The following is a 21,623-nucleotide window of genomic DNA, read 5'->3' as shown; positions in this document are numbered from 1 at the left end:
TTTTTTATTGATGTGAGAATATTCATTTTCTGTTAGTTTTTAAGACGCTTTGCTCAGTTCATTCAATACGATCCACTACAAGTTTACTTTGACAAGAGACTGACGCAGTTTTCGGGGGGCAAACTAAATATGATAATGCATATCACAGAAAAAAACATACGTCATACAACATATAACAAGGTGGAAGCTAGAATAGTGAGTTTCACATGTATGTATTCACACGAATCGCCACATTATTGACTAAAGTCAAAATACCGAAACGTGGAAGCAATGCTCTTCAGTGATAACGTACGCAGCCCATGCAGGCAGCCTAAACAGCTTCGATGGTAATCCGTCCCCATATGAATGTTGCGGCCCCACGAATTTTTGTTTGCTGAGCTGCTTCGCCGAACGCACATGCGTCGCTAAGTTCCTGTTCCACGTCCGTTGTAATTATTTTGAAGCAATTGAGCTTACTTTTCTGTCTAAACAGCGTGCTGGCCTTGTATGCAACAGGAGTACATAAACACGCGCCAGCAAAATCGCTCCAAGGCGTGCACTCAGCGTCGAGGACACCAAAGCCTGAAAGAACCATCGCGCGGAACAGGAGCGTCTTTGCTACGCAGCGAACCGTGGTGCAGACCGCGGATGTATGCATACAATTATAAGAGTTCATTGAATTTACGTACAGCGCCACATTTGAATTAAAATTTCGCACTTCTGCCACGATGCGATGTGCCATGTGCGGCAATGACAATGCTCAACACTCTTGGGCATCATGAACAATGACGCCCAACAACGCCTCAAGCAAACACGTCTCCCTGTGTGTTATGTGAACTGCGCAGACAAAAAGCAGTGGTACACCCAAGGTAACATGTAACGTCAACTGGCCATTCGCGTATTGAATTTAAACGCTGAATAAATTACACATTCACCGCCAACATCACCGGTGATTATCGTCAGTCGAAGCAAACAGCATACAAAGCTTCGCTTGCATTGATTCCCACAGTCCGTGGCATCCGCCCATTTTTAAAGCGACAACGTTAAAGAGCTCGTGTCGCAGAAAAGCCGGCGTCGTCGGCGTCGTCGGCGTTGGCCGTGAGCAATAAATCTCGGAAGGCACTTCATAAATAAAGAAACAACTTGCAAGATGGGTTGGAATCGAACCAGGGTCGCCGGAGTGCGAGACGGAGACGCTACCACTCAGCAACGATTTTTTTCATTCTTTCATGGTATTTATTATAGTAGCATTCAACCAGACGTTCACCAGTTCTGCATAGTCAGAGAATGGAGGGCACAATGAAAGTCGCACACAGAAAAGGCCGCGTTCATACTGTGAGTAGAAACGTTTGTTTCACTTTAGGAGGGTGGCAAGGATAAGCACCTCACCAAAATACGGTACCAGTCCGGTTGTGCACCGAGTCCATCATAAACATGTTTTAGGTGTAGGGTCATTTCGATAAAATGTACACTTGTAGGTACCACCGTTTCGGCGTTGCGGTCAATCATTCGCGTTTTCCACAAACTGTGCATTCCCATGACAAAAAACATATCGAAAGGTGCACTATTATCAGAGGTTGGCAGCAGGTATCGCACAGTATGAGCGTTAATCTCAAACCTCGCTGCTTCAAAGCGGTACAAAAGCGCCTCTAGGGAATGCGATGTTGCCTTAGAAACGTGCCGTAGAAAGTTATACTGCGGTGTATATCGGTAATTATAAGCCTGTAACTTACAGAAGTCGCAGTTACACGAGTAGCGAAGTACGTTTCCGCTACATTTCTTCTCCGCTCTGCGCACACGCAGAGCAATCTTGCGGCAAACACAGAGGACCCCTTCCTCGCAATGTGCGGCGCTGCCCCGGCACGTGGCGCGCCACTCGCCCGCTTCTCCCATTCGGGCCGTGCGGGGACCGGTGCGAGGATGCCCCACTACCCTTGCGTTTAATAAGTTTTCTCGCTCTCTCCCCTTCCAACTTCCAGCGTGCGTCACTCGAACTCTCGTGTTTAGGCGACGCGGCTCCTCTTTCCGCTCACAGCGCGATTCCGAGGTGCAGCGTCCGATGCGGGACGCCTCTGACGTGATCGCTGCGCCGCAGCGCGTCTGGTAGGAAAGCGTCCCCTGCGATGTGTGCCGAGCTGCTTCCGAGGAGTCATGCGTTTGCGTGGTGCTCCCAAGCGAGATAGAGGACGACCCCATCGAGGCGTCAGCCCCATGATCGCGTCGGCCTTCATGGCGCGACGCGGCCCGGCTGTCCGTGCCGATCACGACGTTTGGCTGGCGTAGATCGTTTCTCCCTCCGAGACACCGAGTTCTTTGGTTCCTTCCGCTTGCTCAGGCGCACATTTCGTTGCCGCGCCGAACGCTCCGTTGCTCGGCGCTCACCGCGTGATTGGTGGGTGCAAATTCCGATGCGGGGCGCCTCGTAAGTGATCGCTGCGCCGTAGCGCATTGTCTTACACCCCTTGGCGGGTCGACGGGAACGCTATCGCGTTGCACTCTTAAGGCAAAGCTTAAGCGTCTTCCAATTTTTTCCTACCGCCCCACACTACGCCAACACAAGCGCCGCCGCGATCCCCGCACCTCCTATGCATCTGCCGCAACCGCTGCTGCAGCCGCGCCCGCACCTCCGTCGTGCGTGACGTTGTAATCACACGCGCAGGCCACATGGGCAGGCGCCGTAGCCACTCTCTTTCCTCCTACCCGCTTCCATTGGTGCAGCCCTGTCGCCGCACTCCTGCCCCCTCTCCTCTACCCGTCTCCATACCAGGAGCTCCGGTACCTGTGACGCGCGTGACGTTATAACACTTGCTGTTTATTAATGTTTATGAAGAATGTTTATGAAGCTCCTAAGCCGCACGCGCTGGTGGGTACACCCTATTAAAACATAACTAATGGTCCGTGGGGGAATATGGCATAGGCTCTAGGAATAGCAGGGGAGAGTTAATGTTAGCAGAGTTTGCAGAACAGAATAATATGCGAATAACGAATACCTTCTCCCGCAAGCGGGATAGCCGAAAGTGGACGTGGAGGAGCCCGAATGGCGAGACTAGAAATGAAATAGACTTCATACTGTGCGCTAATCCTGGCATCATACAAGATGTGGACGCGTTCGGCAAGGTGCACTGCAGTAACCATAGTATGGTAAGAACAGGAACTAGCCTAGACTTGAGGAGGGAACGGAAGAAACTGGTAGATAAGAAGCCGACCAATGAGTTAGCGGTTAGAGGGAAAATCGAAGAATTCCGGATAAAGCTACAGAACAGGTATTCGGCTTTAACTCAGGAAGAGGACTCTAGTGTTGAAGTAATGAACGACAATCTTATGGGCATCATGAAGGAGTGTGCAATAGAAGTCGGTGGTAACTCCGTTAGACAGGATACCAGTGAGCTATCGCAGGAGATGAAAGATCTGATCAAGAAACGCCAATGTATGAAAGGCTATAACCTTACAGCTAGAACAGAACTGGCAGAACTTTCGAAGTTAATCAACAAGCGTAAGACAGCTGACATAAGGAAGTATAATATGGATAGAATTGAACATGCTCTCAGGAACTAGAAGCCTAAAAGTAGTGAAGAAGAAACTAGGAATAGGCAAGAATAAGATGTACGCGTTAAGAGGTAAAGCTGGCAATATCATTACTAATATGGTTGAGATAGTTCAAGTGGCTGAAGAGTTGTATAGATATTTATACAGCACCAGTGGCACCCACGACGATAATGGAAGAGAAAATAGTCTAGAGGAAATTGAAATCGCACACGTAACGCTGGAAGAAGTAAAGAAAGCCTTGGGAGCTATGCAAAGGGTGAAGGCAGCTAGGGAGGATCAACTAACAGCAGATTTGTTGAAGGTTGGACAGCAGATTGTTCTAGAAAAGCTGGCCACCCTGTATACGCAATGCCTCGTGACTTCGAGCGTACCGGAATCTTGGAAGAATGCTAACATAATTCTAACCCATAAGAAAGGGGATGTCAAAGACTTGAAAAATTATAGACCGATCAGCTTACTGTCCGTTACCTACAAAGTATTTACTAAGGTAATCGCAAATAGAATCAGGAACACCTTAGACTTCCGTCAACCAAAAGACCAGGCAGGGTTCCGTAAAGGCTACTTAACAATAGACCATATTCACACTATCAATCAGGTGATAGAGAAATGTGCGGGATATAACCAACCCTTATATATAGCTTTCATTGATTACGAGAAAGCGCTTGATTCTGTCGACACCTCAGCAGTCATGTATGCATTACGGAATCAGGGTGTAGGCGAGCCGTATGTAAAAATACTGAAAGATATCCATAGCAGCTCCATAGCCACCGTAGGCCTCCATAAAGAAAGCAACAAAATCCCAATAAAGGCGTCAGGCAGGGAGATATGATCTCTCCAACGCTATTCACAGCGTGTTCACAGGAGGTATTCCGAGACCTGGATTGGGAAGAATTGGGGATAAGAGTTAATGGAGAATACCTTAGTAACCTGCGATTCGCTGATGATATTGCCTTGCTTAGTAACTCAGGGGACCAATTGCAATGCATGCTCACCAGTGGCGTAGCCAGAAATTTCGTTCGGGGGGGGGGGCTCAAGTTGAAGCTCGGCCTCCACCCTAAAGGGACGCTGAAACGGTTTTCAATTTCCATGAATTGCTGGGATTGGGAAGAACAGACCTAATAATTTACGGTTCCGAATTTTTTTTCGTTTTGTTAATATAAGGGGCGGAAATCGCTTTCTAAATCACCCGAGCGGACACGCCCCCGTCGCTTCCCGGAGCGCCGGGTGAGGTTGTTGCCAGAGGAGAGAACCGGCGAGAGCGACGTCATGGGCGGAGACCGAGCCAACCGAGCTGCGGACCGGCGTCATAGAGAAAGGAATACAACAAGAGCGGACACTCCCATAGAGCCCAGCGGCCGAATTGACTGCAGCGCGCCAAGCCGTGGATGTTAAAACCTGAAGCACACTTCCGGTGTCGGTTTTGTGCGCGCGCGTTTTGAATACTAGCTCGTGCGCGTCACGCCGGCTCCGTTTTCTGTTTTCTTGCTTTTGCAGCAAATATCTATTTATATATATTTTTTTATTTATTAAATATTTATTTGGAAATCATTTTATTGATAAGTAAAATTGATTGCGAACGATCTGCACAAGGCTCCATTGAATATGTGCCACGTGCAGTTTCATAAAGACGCAAGACACCTTGTGAAATGAGGCAAAATTAACGTAAATTTTATTCTTTGGAAATGCTCGTCGCGGGCTTTTTGTGCGTTCATCCAGCGTTGTGGCACCAGGTAAGCAGCAGCAGTTTCCGCAGGAAGCTCCACCAGACGACGTGAGCTGAAAAAATTACAAGCGTTATTTTGGTATTAACATGCAAGAATAATGCCTGTAGAGGCGAAGCGTGCGAAAGTGGCGAGTGGGCGGCATTACGAACAAAAGCAGTTCGTATTTACACACACGGCGTAGAAAATACCCGACTCATCCCAAGCAATAGCGTACATACCACAAACACATTCTAATTCCAAGCATTCCCTTCTTCCCAATACTTATTTCCTGCACTTTAATAGCACGAATGCGCGGGCAACGGCGCGTTTCGCGAACTTGGCTACAACCGACGCGATAGTACGCTACGAATACGCAGAGGTGGCCACACCACAGGCTCTCAACCTGAGCATGCTGGACGCTCGCAGAATTCCTTCTACTCGCACTCAAGACAAAATGCGTGGGTGCCGTTCAGAAGACAGAATTTTCGAGTTACTAGTTCCTGGCGTTTGAGCTCCTTGGCTTATCTCTTGTGCGTTCTGCAGGCGCAAGCAACGCACTCCCGCGTTATCACTCCTCACGATTGCTCGTCGCGTTTTCGACAAGCGTGGGTACCGAAAGAAGGCTTAAATTGTTACGGGGTCATAAGAATTGCCACAAACTTGTCGCAGTAAGATTCAGTACGCGCCAAACTAACTTTGTCACCACGGCCGAGCTGCCTTTCGCTGCGTCACAACAGGCGCGGCGAGCGGGCCTCATAAGAGTATCGAAAATAATTTTGAACAATGTTGGGCGTCAGAGAAAGAAAAGCGCCATGAACTTTTCAGTGCATTAAAGCGCGAAACCGCGCACCACGGCCGAGCTGATTTTCGCTAACCGAGTCACAGCGCCAGGCGCGCCCACTGCATGCGCTCGAAAGGTAGCCCAAAAAGTAATGAAATTAGTTTCAATAATGTTGGCAGTCAGAGAAAGCGCCAAAACTTGTCGCAGTAAAATTCAGTACACGCGAAACTGCGTCACAGCACCCTGTGCGACTAGCGTGCCCAAAAACTACCGAAATTAGTTAAAATAATATTGGGGCTTATAGGAAGCGTCGCAAACATCTCCCAGTACGATTCTTTAATTCAAATTAACTGCTCCACGACGGCCACGCTGTTTTTCGTTAACTGCGTCACAAGTCTAGCCTAGGTGCCGGGCAGTAAGCCTAATTGCTTGAAGTGCGTCGCAGACTGTCGAACAAAGTTTCTCACCTTGCCGTAGTCCAATAGTGCAGTGCTGCCATGTCGAAGTTCCGAATGAACGCAATAATTCACCGGGAGGCCACCAAACCGGGCTAAATCCCAAAATAGAAAAACAGGCAGACGGGTGCCCGAACAGTCCAACGCGCTCAGATGCGCGGCCGGTCGCTCTCGCTTTGGCGGTGCGTCTGACGAATGACGCAAACATCTGGCTCGTCATTCGCCGGTTCGCCTGTCGCTAGGCAACGGAAGTAAGCCGCAACGTTTAATTTGATTTATACGCAGATATATCTAATTTTTCCGGGAAAGAATAAAAAAATAAAACAATTTCTGTTAATCTCATTTCATTCTTCTTTTTTTCGATGCTCGCGGCCCCAATTCGTCGATGTTAATGCTATAGCATAGAGAAAGAAATTCAACAAGAGGGGACACTCTTCAAAAACTGGCAACAGGAAACACGTCACGCCTAGTGTCAACAACAACCGTCAGTTGACGCGAGCATCAGAAAAAAAAGAATGTGAAATAAACTTCCAGACAACGTTTTATTTTTTTTATTCCTTCCCACTAAAAGTGAAAAAGTTTTGCGTGTAAATGAACTTATACTTTGCAACTTTTTGTTTCGTTGCCTAGCAACAAGCTAGCGGCACGCCAGACGCGCGTGCATACGTCATGCGCCAGACAAGCCGCAGAAGTGAGCGAGGCCGATCGTACGTACGAAGCTCGCGTGCTCGCCGACCCGTCTGTTTTGGATATAGCCCATGTTTTTGGGCTCCCGGCCTTCTCTATGCTTTTCTTGCGTATCGTCTGCATTTCGACACGGCACCACTGCACTACTGGACTACGGCAAGGTGAGAAATTGTGTTTGACAGTGTGCGGCGCATTTTAAGCACATTTAGGCTTAGTTCGAGTGGCGCAGTTAGCGAAAAACAGCTCCGCCGTCCTGGCGCAGTTAATTTGAGTTAATGCCTCGTCCTGGGAGATGTTTGCGGCGCTTTCTATGAGCGCCAACATTACTGTAACTTATTTCGGTAGTTTTGGAGCACGCTTGCCGCACCCGGCTTATTGACGCAGTAAGCGAAAACCGGCTCGGCCGTGTGACGCATTTGCGCGTGTACGTAGTACATGCGTGTACTACGTCGTAGCGCCTAAGACAGACAAGTTTTCGCGCATTCTGTGGCCCCCAACATTATTGTAACTAACGTCGTTATATTTGGGGTAATTTAGAAGCACGGTTGCCGCGCCCGGCTTATTGACGCAGTTAGCGAAAAGCAGCTCGGCTGTGTGCCGCAGTTTCGCGTGCGCTGAATCTTACTGGTAGAAGTTCGTTACGCATTCTCTGACCCGAAAAAGTATTGTAATTTATTTGGTAACTCTTTAGGATATCTTGAGGCTTGCTCGCCGCGCCTGGGGTTGTGAAGGTGTTAGCAAAAAAGCAAGCCGGCCATAGTGAGTTGGTTTTGCGTGTACTGAGTTTTAGTGGGACAAGTTTGTGACGCATTTTATAGCCCTGCAACAACATATACCTTATTTCGGTACTCACGCTTCTCGAAAACGCAACGAGCGATTGCCGAGAGTGATAACACGGGAGTGTTGCATGCGCCGGCAGGACGCGTAAAAGACAACACGGAGGAGCTAAAGAACATTACATTTATGTATTCTGAGCGACTGAAAACAGGCTTTGCACCCACGAGTCTGACTTCAGTGCGATTAGAAGGCATTCTGCGAGCGTGTAACATGGTCTGGCTGAGCCTGTGTTGTAGCCACCTTTGTGTACTTGGCGTACCATCGTGTCGACTGAGGCCAAGTTGCTTTGGGAACGCGCAGTCACCCGTGTATTTGTGCACTTGAAGTGCAGGAAATAATGCCCGGGAAAGGAGGGCTGCTTGAAAATTTTGTAGCATTGTTTGGGAGGAGTCTTTGCTGCGAAATATACGTAAAAGTGAATTTATCTGTAATGCCGCTCATTCACCACTTACGCACGTTTCGCCTCTACACGAAATACTCCTGTTAGGTCAATATACCAAAATGATACATGCTTGTAATTTACTTTCTTTCAGCTGATGGCATCCGGTGGAGCATCGTACGGCAACGACTGCTGCTTACCTGGTGCCACAACTTTGGATGAATGCAGAAGTCCGGAACGAGCATTTCTATAGAGCAAAATAAACATTTCATCATTTCAGAAGGCGTCTTTCGTTTTCTTTATGAAATTGCACCTGACAGATTCGGTGCAGTCTTGTAAAGGTCAATCGCAATCATTTCTACTTAATAATGAAACGATTCCACGCCAAGGCCACGCGAGGCTCAGCAGAAGCGAAAAGAAAAAATGAATGCCGCGCCGAGCAGCGGAGCCGGCGCGGCGTGTACCAAGTGGTGTTCAAAACGCGCGCGCCCAAAACCGAAACCGGAAGGAGTCAACAACATCCGCTTGGTGTGCTACAGTCAATTCGGCCGCTGGGCTCTATGGGAGTGTCCGCTCTTGTTGAAATTTCTTTCTCTATGGCTATAGCGTGACGTGTCTCCTGTTTCCAATTTTCGCCGAGTGTCCGCTCTTGTTCAATCCCGTGCTGACATGTGCTGGCATGCGCTGGCATGCCTCTTTCCGTCCTGCGCTTTACTGAACGACGCTACGAGAGATCTGCCGCCGCCGCCGCTCACGTTTGTTTTGCGATTTTCGTAAACTGTTCTTTCCTTCTGTGCTGCGTGAGTGCCTACAGCCAAGGGCGCCCAACATGCCCTCGTTCTGTGCAGCATTCGGCTGCTCGAACACAGGCGGGCGAGACGATGTGGTGTTTCACAAATTCCCGAAGGACAAGAAGCTTGCAGCGCAGTGCGGTGAGGAGAGATAAGTTCGTGCCGACGCAATCAACTGTGCTGTGCTCGGACCATTTCCGCGACAGTGACTATCATCGGAGCTTGACAACGATGCGGGCAATCGGTATTCCAGTTAAATCGGCGCGACTAAAGCCCGGCGTTGTTCCGTCTATATTCTCCTACAAGAGAAACACCTCGCCACCTCCAAAAGCGGCCTTCGCCAAGAGGAGAAAGCGTGAGGTAAGGGCTTTAATGTGCACACGGGCAATTTTTTACCAGATGATCACCTTAGTGTCGAACAAACGGTCTACGACGAAGCGAGGTGGAGACACAGCCGGGAATATGCACCTACGTGCAAAGTGCTTGCCGTTTTGCCTCTCCGCTTTGTCACGAAACACTGTACTACAGCTGTTTGTTCGGCGCTGTTCTGATACGGTGACATAACTGGCCAGGGGTACGCTTGCGCATTCAGTGATATTTGTTATTCGTCCTACCTCGCGGTGCCCGCAGATTTAGCTGTTCAGCATTCGTGTTCAAATAGCACGACATGAGGCGTTACGGTAATATTTTCATGCTCGCGTTAGAGTAGTTGAACTCGGCGTGTAAAAACTTCGTTCCGTAGATTTATACTTATACGGCTGCTAACACGCTCTTTTAAAAAAAAAAATTCTTTTTGGTATTTTTTTAATTGCAGCCTGTCGCGGCAGCTTCACGTGCATGCTCGCGCGAGCAAACGCCGCTGGCACGCTGCGAATCATAGACGGAAACGCGCGCAGTAATAAATTTTGGTGACCGGACTTCGAGCGTAGCTTCCACAGCGTTGCACCTGAGGTATCGAATGGAGTGTAGGCTTGCCTAGTGACATTCGACGTACGGTTCAGTTATCGTGTTTACCACACGGCGGTGCTAAAACTGCCTAATATCGTTATGTCAACACTAGCATGGAGCACGCATACCGATTCTTGATCGAGCCACACTCGCAATGTCGTCGAACCATAGTATGAATATTGCACATATAATACCTCTGGTCATCTCTGGATGTGTATGATAAGCAACTTCCATGACTGTACCTTGCAGCACTGCATGTGCGCGCTTTGAAAAGTGGCACTTATGTTCGCGATCGTGTATCAACGCTGAAAAAACCACGGTACTTTAGACAAGCAGCGGCAAGGTGCTTGACATCGCGGAATTGCACCCGTGTTTAGAATCTAATGAGAAGTTAGTGCTTCGGCATTCTTCCAGCAGCATGTTCCCAGTGACACTTTAGCGCATTTTTTCTCCCGTCATTGCAACGTGCAGCTACATGAAAAAAAAAAAAACATACGTACCAGCTAAGATATCCAGCGCGCGAGAAGGTGCACACATCGCTCTCGCTGTTGGCACACTCAACATCGTCGTTGCCGCCGTTGCCGCCATCGTTTTCCGTATCGGCTGTGGGTTAAAACATGTACGGGGAAAAATTGGAGGCTTATCAAGGTTAAGCCCAGTGGATGCGTCGCATCCACTGGGCTTCACCTTAGCGTATCCTTAGTGTTTGGAGGCATCTTGACCGCATACACGCCCGGCGCAAAGACGCTGGCGCGGTTGCGGGCACAGAGACTGACGCGACGGCGGGCGCGCGCCGCTTCATCCCTGGCGTGACGTCACATATCACGTGATGCAGCGATGGTGGCGCCGCCGCCGCGTCGCGCGCGACGGCGCGAACCGAAGCGTGGAGGCCTCCGCCGGGCGACGTCCGACGGCGCGATATGAGGCCCCATCTGCAGCCGGTGTGACGTCATCACGTGACGTCACATCATGTGATCTCACTTCAGGGTCAATGGTGGCCACCGCCGGGAGGCGACCGACGGCGCGATATGAGGCCCCATCTGCAGCAGGTGTGACGTCATCACGTGACGTCATGTCACGTGACCTACTTGAAGGTCACTTGAAGGTCAATGGTGGCCACCGCCGGGACGCGACCGACGGCGCGATATGAGGCCCCATCTGCGGCCTGTGTGACGTCATCACGTGACGTCATGTCACGTGACCCCACTTCAGGGTCAATGGTGACCACCGCCGGGCGTCGCGCGAAGGCCCGAAACCTACGTTAATATGCTTCGCATAATACAAGCTGTCGGAGACAGCGAGAACAACTCTTACATCTCAGCTATGAAGCCAGAACAGCAGAACCGCGTGCTACCAGAGAGAAAGGAATGGTGCTACGCTCTGAAACGGAGACATGCGGCGGCGCCGACCGGCGACTACCGCCAACGACGTCACAGCGGCCCCGACCAATCACCGGCAACAGCGGCGTTCGCGCGATGCCCTGAGGCGCTGGTGCGCGTTTTCTTGAAAAAAACAGCCGCTTGCGTTTGTTTCCGCCCTTTTTGAACCAGATATTCGTGTTCAGGGGACTCAAAACTGTAGAATGCCACAGAGAACTCATTTTTTTTCGAAAAGTGTTTCAGCTTCCCTTTAAAAGGAAGCTTTAGCTGAGGTGCTCCAATTTAAATACATGTAGAAGGAGAATTCGTATTTCTCAGCAACCACTTCATCAAATTTGACGAGGTTTGTTGCATTAAAAAAAAAAAAAAACTTATATTCTAGTGACTGTTTGTTTCAAATTTTTCATTAGGTTGTCAATTCGATATTGAAAATTGGCAAAAATCGCAATTTCAGAAACGAAACTATCAAGTTTAATACTCTGTAACTCAACAATGAAAAATGATATCACAATTCGGTGAATTGCATCTAACAGTACATCTACAGCGGAGAAAATTGATGTGTTACACATGAATGTTAAAAAATTTAGTATGTAAATACGGCTTTTGCAGAACCCTTGTACACAACGTAACCAATTCACGTAAGATGCAAATTGACACACCAAATTTGTCCGCTTTGACTGTTATAGTAGATGCCGTTTACACAACCGCGATAACGTTTCTTGATGCAGAGCTATTAGTTTGTAAACGTCGTTCTATTTTTTTCGAACTTTCAATTTTTTCAAAATATTTTGAACAAAATTCAGGCCCTAAATCGAAATTCCGCTTTCAACAGACACTAGAATTCAATTTCCCCTCTCAAATGCAGCAAATTTCATTAACAGCGATCCAGGGGTTATCTTTGAAAAACGTTTCAGCGTTTTACATGTACTTGAATACGCCGCGTTGGAGTTGGGCCCGAGCTAAAGCTTCCTCATAAACAATTTGTCGAGCGATCAAATACATGAATAATAACTACATTGCCATTGCCAAAGAAGCTGCAAACGAATTGTTGAATGCTACGCACTGTCAAAACAAGTCAATTATGTACTTTTTAATAAAAGAATATACTGTTAATATATGTGCCAAAAGTTGTGCCCAAAATAACTGATATCAATGATTCCATGTTGTTTGTCTATTTAATAAGTAAAGAAAACATCACATGATCTTTAGAACTATATCAGTTCGAAACCTGCAAAGCAGTGCATGCCGCTGATATGAACAATGTAAAGGCCATGAAATGAACAAGTTGAGGACAAACATGTTAATGAAACTCTGTCGTTCAAGAACCTTGTTTACATTTTTGTAAACATACAACGACCAGTGAAAAATCTCAATGACGCTGTCATTTGTTCCAATGTATTATGCAGGAGCAGCTGTCATCAGTCGTGTATCGTGAGTAATTGCACCGAAATTATAGTCGTAACAGAGAGCACGTATAAAAAGCAGGAGTTCTGCAAAATATACAAGGACGATTCTAATGAAAGTGAGCCAGTGCAAATATATGGCAAACGGGGTGCTTTATTTAAGAGTAGTCTCCATGAGCATTTAGACATTTGTCCCATTCACTAACGAGTCGCGTGATTCCCGTCTTGGGACTCCTTGGGCTGCTGCTTCAAAAAGTCTGCAACCGACTCTTTCACGCCATCGTCCGGCACAAATCTGGTTCCGTTGAGTTGTTTCTTCAGTTGCCCCAAAATGTGGAGGTCGCAAGGCGACAGGTCTAAGCTGCATGGCGAATGTTGCAGTGCTTCCCACTGCAACATTTTTATGTTACCCACATTAGCCACGTAGGGACGGGCATTGTCGTGGTACAAGATGACCTCATTCGTCAATTTTCCACGTCGTTTGTTCTTCACTGCGACACGCAGCCGATCTGGCGTTTCACGATATCGGAAACAATTGATAGTCTCTCAAGCTTTAGCAAATTGTATCAGTTGTGGCCCCTGAAGATAAAAAAAATGTCAACACCTTTCCGGCGGAAACAACGGCCTTTGCTTTCTTGGGGGTGGTGAATACGAATGTTTCCACTGTAAGCTTTAACGTCATGCATCATGCTCGTAGTAGTGGCAACATGGTTCGTCCCCGATCACAACTGCAGACAAGAAGTCGTCACCCTGACTGTGATACCGGATCAGATGATTCAAGACAGCGCCAAACTTCTCCGTCTTCTGGCGGTGGTTCAAAATCTCGGGCATCCATTGCGCACACAAGAGCCGATAACCGAGATGTTCATGAATTATGGCGTGAACCGAACCGTGACTGATGCTGACGCGCTCTGCCAGTTCATCGATGCTTATCCTCCGTTCTTGTCTTATCAGCTCATCAACCTTTGCATTTTTTGCCGGGGTGATTGCGTGGTGGCTTTGGCCCGGCCTTGGATCGCCTTTGAAATTTCACGTCCTTCTTTGAACCGTTTGTTCAAACGCTTCACAGTGGCCAATGCAATCCAAATTTCAACGTATACGGCAGCCGTACGGCCACTAATTTCTATTTAGGAAACATCTTCAGCTGTCGAGACCTCACGGCACCACGCTGCTCAACTTATACAAGCGTTCATTAGGTCACGCAACCAATGTTCAACCCAGTGTATGAGGGCATTACAGAACACTTATCCTCACACCTGCGTGTCACTTTTATAAACATGAGATGCCTGTGTGCCATGTGCATGCCTCGCAGAAAATGAATGAAACCATTATTGCGCAGGGTGGGTTGGCTCACTTTAATTTGACTAGCCCTCGTACATCAAAAATGCGAAGATACAATGGAATATACAAATTCGGAGATACAGCTTGATATAAGGCAAAAAAGTGTCACCGGAAACAAAGTTCACTGCACATATACACAAAACCTCGCCACAACATATTTAAATATACGTATAAGTCTCCAATAAATCTACATATCTAAGAAAAAAAAACACTTTATACAATGCGTCAAACACGGCAAACAAACATGTTGCGCAATCGCAGATTCACAGAATCCTGGATCCCGCCCCCATTCCCTCCCCGATGTATCGCGCTCGACGGGAGGCGGTACGCTTCCTCCCAGCTTTTTTGCTTGGCGCACACAAGACTGAACCACCATCGTCAGCTCTCTCATGCCAGCCCCCCCCCCCCCCCCTACGCTTTCACTCGCACATACAGCATGCGGCGCGTGGTCACTATGTTATCGCCCTCGGACTTTAACGGGACATGAGGACAACGGCGACGGCAGGAATGCGCCTGGAGTTCGATATAATTGCTATCGCAACAATATAGTAAGAGTATCTGGTAACTGAAGCGTCCGGTGGCCCATTACTTCCTGCAAAAGAAGTAACAAAGTCGACCTTTCACCATGCGCCGCGACAATGTCTTTCTGTCTTTTGTGGGGCGGCAACACGGAATTGAAAAAAAAAACGCAAAGGAAAGCATGTTGGCCACAATCGAATGCCTACTTTGGGCACCTTGTGTGGCTACCGAAGGAATATCGAAAAAAAACGTGAGACGCTTGGTCCACCGAGAACCATACACATACTGCTATGTATCCTGCACCGGCGAGACAAGGTTTTCCAGAGAGATTGCGCTCAAGCGAACGCGGTGCCATCCGTCGAGTCCCCACAGCGATGGCGGCGAGCGACCATTGTTTCTTTGGCTGGTCTGCTGGATAGAAAGAGTCCAAAACTCTGCCAGGTGAAAATCCACTCGTCCAGAGAAAACCACTCGTCCAGAGTGCGCCGCGCTGTAGTCGGGGCAACACCAGAAAAACGCATGCGCTCTGGCTGGCTCTGGCAGCCCGCGGGTGGGGTAGCGAGAACAAAAAAATTGAAGAGGCTCAATGTGTCCTCGCGAATAAAAGTCAAAATAGAAACAATAAATAAGAACGTAGTTACCTTTGCTGGCTTTACTGTCTTGACATAAATTCTTTGGCGTAAGTGAAAAAAAAAATGTTATTTTTTTGTGACATGACGGCACAAATGAACCACCACTGCGCTTCGTCTCATCGGACCTCGCTGCGTGCTTTGTCAATTTGTCTGACAGTGTGTTGATTTCATAGAGTTAGTAGAACAACTCTAGAGGAAAAGCTGGGCCGGAAAAGTGTGAACCTCTAGGGCGCCGCCCTGTTGCTACTGGTCAATGTGGCCAGCGCAATTACTACTGAAAGAGCTGAAAGCAAGTACAGGTCACCTTATGCTTTCTCATCTAAAAACGCATACCTGATGGCTTTATGAAGGTGGTGCGTTAATATAATGTTTACAGAAAGCGATCGCTAAGTCCGTGACTTATGTATATCACGATTTACGCATTCATGCAATAAAGAATGACGCGAATTTCGGTTTCGAATCTGTTTTTTGGATGCGTAGTAGTTTCGTACAGTTTAGGTTTGACATGCGATCGAGCGTCGACATCGGACGCTATGGCACACTCGTGCCTTATGTGCCGCCGAAGCCCCGAAGTGCTCTGGCATATACCTTCACATGTAAGTAAGCGAATGTATCTCCTTGTTGAGAATATCACGCGAGTAGGCAGCTCTTGTGGTGCATCACAATCGTTTGAGAAGCGTCACAACTAGTAGAGCATTTTTCTACATGCGGAGCGGTGTTTTTATTTGCAGGTTTCCCTTCAGTAGGAAATTGCTGGACAGGCGGACCAGCGCACCGGAATTGTACTGGCGAAGCCGCAAGCAACTCAAAGAATCTGTTTAATTGTTGCACTTTGAACAATCATGCTTCTACAAAGGCCACAGCAGAAAAACAGCCTGATGCCGAGTATTTCTGTGCCACGCAGTAATCAAGAGGCGAGTGCCTAATGCGGACGAAATCAAGTGCATCGAGACTTAGAACGACAGAAAGCTTAGCTGGTTGGTAAGGATTCGCTATGCAAAACAGAGGTGAGGCGTGCAGACAGGACACAAGAGTAGAGAAGTGGGCAGCGCTTGTGTGCTTGTAAATACTCTACTCTTGTGTCCTGTCTGCACGCCTCACCTCCGTTTTGCATAACGAGTGCATCAACCCACATATTAATAGCGTAGGCGTTTTATTAACTGTGCAATATTTTCAACACTTCCTTGCATGCCATTTCATGTGGAATATTTTTTCTGGTCACAAATTTGTGCAGCGAATCTATTTGCATGATCGACTCCGGGCCTGTGGGACCGTTCACTTGCACTTGATGCTGAGTCCTTTACATGTATACATAAACTGCAGATATGCACATCAGATCCCTGCGAGCATTTTCAAAATTAAATATTTTAAACAACAGGCACATATGCAATACTGACATAATCTCAAATACCACTAAGCAGCTGGGACACAGTTTTGTTGAGTATACTCGCAGGTAAAATAAGTAGATCATGTGGACAGCTCCAGCTCATTTTCCTTAAATCAGTGTGTGCAAGGGGTATGCAAAGATAATGTTTTTTCTCGCGCACCGATTATTTTGCTGTATAAGCAAGAGAACCCACCACGTTAGTGTAACGTATCTTGTACATCACACTAATATGTGCTTTAATTTACCAAGTGAAATGAGTTACTTTTATGGCTCATTCAGTCATATCACACTTCAAGCTGCATTCATCAATCTTCAGTTGGATTTTGCAAATGTTTAATGAAACATGTTTCCCTTTTATGCATATATGCAATGGCAAGCCCTTCCGTGTGTTCCAAAGGTAAAGTTTAAGCTCTAAATTATAGAAAACATTTCTAGTCAGAAACAAGCAAGAATGGTGAATGCATAGTATCAGAAGCCCAAGGTACAGAAATTACGAGAAGTGTCAAATGATTTTAAGGAAAGAGTCGTATTTGAAAATGCAAGACTCTTTAGTGGAGGTCAAGCAAGTCAATATAGGTAGAATACTCTGCAAAATTATGCGAGTGAGGGGATGTCAAACAATGGGTCAGGAAATGCGTTGTTTTTCTGCAAAACAAAAGCTGATTGACATTACATAAGTCACTTTAGCATCATGAGACTGCTGGTTGATAAATTCAGAAATAAACCAAAAAACAAGACTGCAAAAATAAAAAACAATTTAATGATGCTCTCTCCACACTGGGATAAATAAAAACAAACACATCACATCTAATGTGGACATATCAGACGCCTTGTGAAACACCAAAGAAAAAATTCAGTTTCGAGCTATGGCACTTGCCGCATAGATGTGGGTGGCCTTGAACTAATAGTGATAGTTACCGCTGCATTTAGAAATTGAAAGCATTCATGCAGACAAGGAGAATTCTTTATATTTTTGGCTACCACTTCAAATGCCTCCACCAAGTGTTACAATGCTGCACGCAGCCATACTAAGAATCTCGCAGCAACACCTGCAGGTAAAAAGCAGAAGCAGTCAGAGTGCTGGTGTGTACTGGACACTATGTTTGAAAACTTTTAGGCAAGAAGAGTGCAAGAAGCAGACATAACTGCATTTGTTTCCATAATTCTCCATTTGAATGGCCTTTTCTTTTTGCTTAGACAATGACTACGCCTAGCCACAGCAGCTCCCTCATACAGACTCCGCAAGCCAATAGGCTGTGGAGGCAAATGCAGGTAAGAGGCAAGAAGCAATAGCACTGGTATCGACATTCATCTAATTTCTTTCTTTTAGGCGGCCAGCACACCTCGAACAGCCACTTCGACTGCGAGTGTGTCACCCTAGTCGCCAAGGAAACATTTGAGGGAAAGCGACAGGCAATGTGAATAGCCACTTCTCCATGTAAACGATAATCTTTCTCTCGGATTACTCCTACGCCTCGCCACGCCAGCGCACTTGTGCACAAAGATGCCACGGAGGCACGTGCAGGTCAGAGGCAAGAAGCAGTGGCACTGGTGTCGACATTCACCCAATTTCTTTTTCTTACACTGAGGCAGCCAGCACACCTCGAACAGCCACCTTGACTGCGGGTGTGTCAGTAGATTCCTGTTGATACTTGAACTTTAACTTGATAATAAACTTGAAGGCAAATGGGACGTTGATGCATTGTTTTTTTGAACATTTATTGTACACATACAATATATGTTATACTTTGCAGTGTTACAGAGCGTATTTTGAAGCTTACTCCTATATTTTGCACCTTTAATTACGTATGTGTTGTGTGGCCCTCAATGCAGTTCATGTTGTAGCAGCTGCTTTGTCTGTGTATCGCACATTGGCTTAAGCTCGTGATATCCACATGCTTCTCTCACATATACAAAATAAAGTTCTATGTAGTCCTCAGTGTTACAACAAAAAATGAGAGTAAACAATCCGATCGTGGAATTGTGTTTATTACAGCAATTCCTATGACAGTTATTGACAAGTTGACAACTTGAACTGTTCAATCCGGCCATAGCCTCCTCTATTTTTCAAAAGTAAAGGAGGCTATGATCCGTCATGGCAAGGAATTGTATGTATACATAAAGAAGGGGGGGGGGGGTTATAGGATTAGGGCGGTACGAAAAAATGTACCAACACCGTAACAAAGCGTATCATGCATAAAGTTCATACAACCAACTCTGATGTTACTACGCACGCCAGGCGACGCGAGCTACATTGGCCATGACGCATTCGCGACTGCACCGGATGCTCTGCATATTATTCTCGTTAATCGTGCTCACTGCACCGAGGCAAAAGAAAGATCATGGGCGCAGGTGCCTTTAAAGTATCTCGACCTTGCGAGGCACTGCTGCGCGTGCCAGGGGAGCTGTCCGTGCGAACACTCCCTGGCACACATTTGCCTCGGCGGCCCCAACCTATGTACCGTTCTGCTTCGAGCTTTGATCCCCCCACTGTCCCTTGGGTGCCCTGGAGTTCCTGCGCCGCCTGCTTTATTACAATCTCGGGTGCTCTCCTGAGACTTCCGTTTGTCGGTTACATGTGCCCTACAGCTGGATCAGTACTTATAATAATAAAAAAACCCGATCTATCGCCGCGACGATAGATCGCGAAAGCGGCTTTTGCAACATACCGCGTCCGTGCGAAGAGAATTACGGAACGCCAACGAGGAATCTGACCACAGCTTCAAGCTCGTAACCTCGTCGAGTGACACTTCTGCAACAGGCGTGACCGCTGAAAACCGCATACCGCCGGAAACTTCAACAGGATGATCCCTCGGTTGCATAACTGCCACCTGTACGGCCAACATGGACCACACCCACACCGTCCCGCAACATAGAATAAAGAACCAACTTATAAAGCCCAAACACACGGCTGCACGCACACATCACAACACCACAAGCGAGACGCCATGCTGCTACGCTGCTACGGTTGCCGGATTAAAACTGACTACTGTCACCAATTCTAGCAAGCGTCTCAGGAGCTGGCAACCTCGGCGCGTAGCAACATGGCGGCGCTCTTGCGGTTCCCGATTTCAATGCATGGGCCCTATGGGTAGCTTGTCCTCTAGAGTCAGTATAGTAACTCTATGGTTGATTTGGCTTGCCTCGTTGTATGTTTCGATGTACGACGTTAGAAAAGTCAAGCACCTTTGGCATAATATGTTTATAACTAATTAAACTCAGAAAGTTCCGCAACTTTGGAAATGCCAATGCACCTTTCACATCAATAGTTTATGAGAACTTTATACCCATTAAGTTTCGGAATTGACATCCACGCACTGCGTAGATTCCGCGGCCTCCGCGAGATGCCGTGGCGAGCCCGTTCGCCATCAACACGCCCTTGAAATTTTGTGCTCGGATGGGGCTGCTTGCGTTATGCGACTCCCGGTGCATGGGCGTTGCCGCGAAATCCAGCCCAAGTTCGCAATGTTCGCGGTGAAATGTTTTTTCAAACGTGAAAAAGACATTCTAGACAAAATCGACAGGGATTTCCGACGCCGGGGGTTGCTTTGGTCGGCGGCGCATGGACAGCACAAAAAAATTTCGGAGGGGGGTGCTGAAGCCCCATAGGCCCCCCCCCCCCCCCCCTGGCTACGTCCCTGATGCTCACTGACCTGGAGAGGCAAAGCAGAAGGGTGAGTCTAAAAATCAATCTCCAGAAAACTAAAGTAATGTTTAACAGTCTCGGAAGAGAACAGCAGTTTACGATAGGTAGCGAGGCACTGGACATGGTAAGGGAATACATCTACTTAGGGCAGGTAGTGACCGCGGATCCGGATCATGAGACTGAAATAATCAGAAGAATAAGAATGGGCTGGGGTGTGTTTGGCAGGCATTCTCAGATCATGAACAGCAGGTTGCCATTATCCCTCAAGAGAAAAGTGTATAGCAGCTGTGTCTTACCAGTACTCACGTACGGGGCAGAAACTTGGAGGCTTACGAAAAGGGTTCTACTTAAATTGAGGACGACGCAATGAGCTATAGAAAGAAGAATGATAGGTGTAACGTTAAGGGATAAGAAAAGAGCAGATTGGGTGAGGGAACAAACATGAGTTAATGATATCTTAGTTGAAATCAAGAAAACGAAATGGGCATGGGCAGGACACGTAATGAGGAGGGATGATAACCGACGGTCATTGAGAGTTACAGAATGGATTGCAAGGGAAGGGAAGCGTAGCAGAGGGCGGCAGAAAGTTAGGTGGGCGGATGAGATTAAGAAGTTTGCTGGGACAACATGGCCAATATTAGTACAGGGACGGGGTAGTTGCAGAAGTATGGGTGAGGCCTTTGCCCTGCAATAGGCGTAACCAGGCTGCTGCTGCTGCTGATGATGATGAAAATTGGCGCGCGACATTCCTTCGCAGAGCTACCAACGCGCGGTAAAACAGGAAAGCGCCTATTTTGACGGCGCTTTGCTTCGTCACATATTGCCCCTCGCACATCGCGCCGATCGCTGCGACTCAGCGACGGCGCGACCAATCTGTTGGAATCCAATCGCGGAGGGTCCACGACGTCGCGGCGGTCGCTGAGCGACGAAATTCGCTGTGTCGCTGACTGAAAATCGCGCCATGTGAAACAACCTCCAGGCGCCCGTTCCTGCGTTGAGTGTCGGCGTAACCGAGCCAACGAGCACAGCGAATGATGCAAGATCGAACGCGGAGCGGGCGATGAATGACGCGAGCCGCGTACGGCGGAGACCAATGAGAGCGGCCGTTTTAGTGACTTGCGCGCGAGAAACTGGTGTCATGCGGACCCGCCCTACCGCTCGATGGGTACTCATATCTGATCTCAGCCGGACCGTTCGTTTCGTACTACGT

At 47.7% G+C, this 21,623-nt stretch overlaps 1 long non-coding RNA gene across 1 annotated transcript; it reads right to left on the bottom strand.

The window, feature by feature from the left end:
- Window positions 1-5,172: 5,172 nt before the first annotated feature.
- Window positions 5,173-6,636, bottom strand: LOC142559627 (uncharacterized). The gene is made up of 2 exons (XR_012823178.1): window positions 6,477-6,636; window positions 5,173-5,301 (listed from the first exon to the last, which is right to left on the bottom strand). It is a non-coding gene; the product is annotated as an uncharacterized LOC142559627 (long non-coding RNA).
- Window positions 6,637-21,623: the final 14,987 nt, after the last annotated feature.

The sequence above is a fragment of the Dermacentor variabilis genome, chromosome 10, assembly GCF_050947875.1.
Source record: "Dermacentor variabilis isolate Ectoservices chromosome 10, ASM5094787v1, whole genome shotgun sequence".
Classification (NCBI taxonomy): domain Eukaryota; kingdom Metazoa; phylum Arthropoda; class Arachnida; order Ixodida; family Ixodidae; genus Dermacentor; species Dermacentor variabilis.
Note: the sequence above shows the minus strand (reverse complement) of the source record. Positions and strands in the feature narration are given on the sequence as shown.